Here is a 5000-nt window from a genome sequence, read left to right as displayed (position 1 = left end):
AACAGTATCGCCATCTGTGAAAATAGGGCGACACCACATGCAATACCGCCATCTATGCGCATCGGACAACACTACGTCCGCACCACAAAACATACCGCCATCTGTAGGTCTCCCGCAACATGACCTCCTGCAACGGCGCTACCGCCATCTATGAGACGCCAAGCCGACTAAGACAGCGATGGCGCCACAGTGCCCGCCTTTCGACGCCACCCACAAAGCCTGCAGCCTCTGTCGACCATAGCACCCATTCTCCAGTGGCTCTGCCGCACGAAGCCGTGGACCGGCAATGACTCCACCCGCACCCGTTCGTGGACCACCCCAACCGCCAAACTCGCACCTCCAGCGGATGAACGGCGGACGTTTCCCGCACTCGTAAAGTGCAATCCACACCCTATAACTTGCGTTTCATGAAGAGTTATTTCCAATATGCGACATTCCCGCTGTCCGTATACATGAGCCGCGACCTGTACCACTTACGAGCGAGAGACGCGATCGCGTTGCTCACTGTACGGCGTCCGATACCGAGCCATCAGCATGTCGGTCCCCATGCGCGTTGCACTCGCACTCGCACTCGCAGTCGCAAAAACGTGGGGCAAATATATTACGCGGAAGAGTTATAACAGACCGAGCCCCACTGCATGGGGGGAGTCTTTGTCACTAATGTACACAGATGGAACATTTTGGACTGGAACCAGATTACCCGTACACACGGCGCTGATTAGTAATCAATGCAGAGCCATCAAATTACAGAATATATATACAACTGTCCGTATACATGCTGAAAGAGTGTGCCCACAATGGGAACCACACGTCAGCCAGACACTCTCATCACGCACCACTCTCTGCTTCTAACGGGCGCACATACAATATGTAAGCACCAGCATGGAACAACATCCAGTGCATCCTCTCCGCCACATTACACAATCCACACTATCACAACCAGACCAGGAGGTCCATGCGGAAAATAGAATATCCCCCCCTTTCGACATCCACCATTGCGCAGATAAGGCACCAATACCCACACATGTCCTATACAACGGTGCACCCAACATCACAATAGTACCTCCTGTCACAGCGCACAAACAATGACATGAGTCAAAGACACAGGTCTGACACAAGCATAGAATTGGAGCGCCGCCTCTAATAAGCCAAAGGTGCATCCTGACGTGACAAATCTGATCATGTCACAAGCATTCACTTACTATAATCACTATCAACGAACCTGCTCCCCCCCCCTTACACCTTTCCTTACAACAACGTGTAACCTAACCTAACCTAACCTAACCTATGTTGTGCCTTAACCTAACCTATGTTGTGCCTTAACCTAACCTATGTTGTGCCTTAACCTAACCTATGTTGTGCCTTAACCTAACCTATGTTGTGCCTTAACCTAACCTATGTTGTGCCTTAACCTAACCTATGTTGTACCTTAACCTAACCCATGTTGTACCTTAACCTAACCCATGTTGTACCTTAACCTAACCCATGTTGTACCTTAACCTAACCCATGTTGTACCTTAACCTAACCCATGTTGTACCTTAACCTAACCCACGTTGTGCCTTAACCTAACCCACGTTGTGCCTTAACCTAACCCACGTTGTGCCTTAACCTAACCCACGTTGTGCCTTAACCTAACCCACGTTGTACCTTAACCTAACCCACGTTGTCCCCTAACCTAACCCACGTTGTCCCCTAACGTAACCCACGTTGTCCCCTAACGTAACCCACGTTGTCCCCTAACGTAACCCACGTTGTCGCCTAAACCTGCTCTGTAATTGTTATACGACTCGTTCAATTAGTGTAGTGTTGCCCACCCGCAACCCTCGCAATATAGTTCGCTACTCGCACTGCCCGCTCCCCTGTGTATCGCTTCATGTTAAACACCTTGCAAGTCTTGCTCACTTTCCACATGCTCCTGCTGTACACTGTAATGTGGATGGCAGCAGGACGTACATGCCGCCCCTCCCCACGTCCCCACCTTGCCCCCTGCCTTCGCAAGCTGGTTGGTGAGAACTTTGCATGTTCAATGCCCTTCGCATGCGACGTACTCAGGCTACGTTGTGGTGCGGCCTGTGTCAACTGTCCGCTAATGTCGTACGCGTAAACCACAATCTGTACTGCACATTCGTCCTTATGTACTGAATGATACATCGTGGCACATGTGTGACCGTACAACGACTGCGCCCAAAAACGGCGGACCATACAGTGCAAATATTGTGCACGCAGCTACGTGTCGTCTCCCTATGAGAGCTGGATTGCAGTGTGGTACGCCATAGAGACGTGTGGGAGGAACGGACGCCGTGGATGGCGATCAGCATGAGCTGTCTGTTGATGTATTCGGACCTAGTCGTCTCTCCTCACACACCGTGATGGCATGGTGCACCGCGTTCCATATCTGCGACATGCTACAGAGGCCGGTTGACAGTCGTTCGAGCAATGGACATCGCATACGTACGGGGGCCACCTTCCACGTATTGTCTAGGCGTGCACATTTTGTTGCGTGTATGTGGGCAGACGTAGTGTGGCGTGACACCTGACACAGGCATGCAATAATCGTTGAAGTTGCAAATGGCGATGGACGCCTGCGTTTTCTGGTGAAGTTACGCAAATGAACAAATGGTAACCTGTTGTGGTGCGGTTGTTCTCGCTAGGGGTGAATCGGTGATGGCGACGATAGGTTGAGGTACTAACCGGTTGTTCCAGCGATACCCACCATGCCGACGAAACTGAACGGCATCTGGGTGTGAAGCGATACGCGGCGGTGGCTGGGTGGGACCGTCCCCGGCCGGTGAGGGGGCGCCTCCCGGCGTGCTGGCCGCGCGGTGCGTGGGCGCACGCGCTACAGCCGGCTGGTGGGGGCGGCCAGTGGCAGGCGCGCCGGCCGACGGACGCGGCAGGCGTCGCAGCTGCGCGCCGGCGCACCCTGCGCGCGGCGCCGTGCGGCCAAAGTAGGTCCTCGCGGGCCCGGTGCGAAGCGCGGTGGACATCTTCAGTGTGCTGGTCCGATTGAGGACTGTGTGCGTTGAGGATGCGCCGCCGCCCGGCGCTCGGCGCCGCGACGCCGTCTGCTGCTGCTCGGTCGCCCCAGCGGTTCTCGCTGGTGGTTTGTATCGCAGCTGTGCGGATGTGTTGGCGCGTGCGCTGTGCTGGGAGAGTTCGCTTCGGCACCCAAGTGGGGCTTTTGTCCTTCTGTGGGCGCTGGCGTTGGAGCTGCCGGTCACCGTAGGTGGCGCGTGTTGTCTCCCGCCGGCAATGCCACGACAGCACGCTCCCGGGCCTCTGTCGCAGCGGCAAGCTCAGTTGGGAGCACGGGTGGTCGCACCGAAAGCGTCTACTCGCCTAACTCCGGGCGATTGCGCCTCTCTCGAACCCGACCAAGTACTTGGGACGGCGCTGCGCGCCGCCGGGACCTGAGAGGGTTTTCGAGGTGTATTGTGCAGGGGAGCTCAGCCTCCTCCTGTGTGCAGAATGATTGAGCGGACGCTTGCGTGTTCGCGCGGGCCCCCGGGACACACTCCCCGGGCGGCCGGCTGCTCAGCTCTAGTTGACGCAGCTCCTGGTTGATCCTGCCAGTAGTCATATGCTTGTCTCAAAGATTAAGCCATGCATGTCTCAGTACAAGCCGCATTAAGGTGAAACCGCGAATGGCTCATTAAATCAGTTATGGTTCCTTAGATCGTACCCACGTTACTTGGGATAACTGTGGTAATTCTAGAGCTTAATACATGCAAACAGAGTCCCGACCAGAGATGGAAGGGGACGCTTTTATTAGATCAAAACCAATCGGTCGGCTCGTCCGGTCCGTTTGCCTTGGTGACTCTGAATAACTTTGGGCTGATCGCACGGTCCTCGTACCGGCGACGCATCTTTCAAATGTCTGCCTTATCAACTGTCGATGGTAGGTTCTGCGCCTACCATGGTTGTAACGGGTAACGGGGAATCAGGGTTCGATTCCGGAGAGGGAGCCTGAGAAACGGCTACCACATCCAAGGAAGGCAGCAGGCGCGCAAATTACCCACTCCCGGCACGGGGAGGTAGTGACGAAAAATAACGATACGGGACTCATCCGAGGCCCCGTAATCGGAATGAGTACACTTTAAATCCTTTAACGAGTATCTATTGGAGGGCAAGTCTGGTGCCAGCAGCCGCGGTAATTCCAGCTCCAATAGCGTATATTAAAGTTGTTGCGGTTAAAAAGCTCGTAGTTGGATTTGTGTCCCACGCTGTTGGTTCACCGCCCGTCGGTGTTTAACTGGCATGTATCGTGGGACGTCCTGCCGGTGGGGCGAGCCGAAGGCGTGCGACCGCCTCGTGCGTGCTCGTGCGTCCCGAGGCGGACCCCGTTGAAATCCTACCAGGGTGCTCTTTATTGAGTGTCTCGGTGGGCCGGCACGTTTACTTTGAACAAATTAGAGTGCTTAAAGCAGGCAAGCCCGCCTGAATACTGTGTGCATGGAATAATGGAATAGGACCTCGGTTCTATTTTGTTGGTTTTCGGAACCCGAGGTAATGATTAATAGGGACAGGCGGGGCATTCGTATTGCGACGTTAGAGGTGAAATTCTTGGATCGTCGCAAGACGAACAGAAGCGAAAGCATTTGCCAAGTATGTTTTCATTAATCAAGAACGAAAGTTAGAGGTTCAGAAGGCGATCAGATACCGCCCTAGTTCTAACCATAAACGATGCCAGCCAGCGATCCGCCGCAGTTCCTCCGATGACTCGGCGGGCAGCCTCCGGGAAACCAAAGCTTTTGGGTTCCGGGGGAAGTATGGTTGCAAAGCTGAAACTTAAAGGAATTGACGGAAGGGCACCACCAGGAGTGGAGCCTGCGGCTTAATTTGACTCAACACGGGAAACCTCACCAGGCCCGGACACCGGAAGGATTGACAGATTGATAGCTCTTTCTTGATTCGGTGGGTGGTGGTGCATGGCCGTTCTTAGTTGGTGGAGCGATTTGTCTGGTTAATTCCGATAACGAACGAGACTCTAGCCTGCTAA

General features: G+C 54.3%; 1 non-coding gene across 1 annotated transcript in view; it reads left to right on the top strand.

Annotated features, from left to right (window-relative positions):
* Window positions 1–3554: 3554 nt before the first annotated feature.
* LOC124730394 overlaps window positions 3555–5000 on the top strand; it is a 1912-nt gene continuing 466 nt past the window's right edge. The window contains exon 1 of the ribosomal RNA XR_007008007.1: window positions 3555–5000. This exon is cut by the window's right edge and continues 466 nt beyond it. This is a non-coding gene — a ribosomal RNA (small subunit ribosomal RNA).

This window comes from Schistocerca piceifrons, unplaced genomic scaffold, assembly GCF_021461385.2.
Source record: "Schistocerca piceifrons isolate TAMUIC-IGC-003096 unplaced genomic scaffold, iqSchPice1.1 HiC_scaffold_124, whole genome shotgun sequence".
Lineage (NCBI taxonomy): Eukaryota > Metazoa > Arthropoda > Insecta > Orthoptera > Acrididae > Schistocerca > Schistocerca piceifrons.
This window is presented reverse-complemented; position numbering and strand designations above follow the sequence as displayed.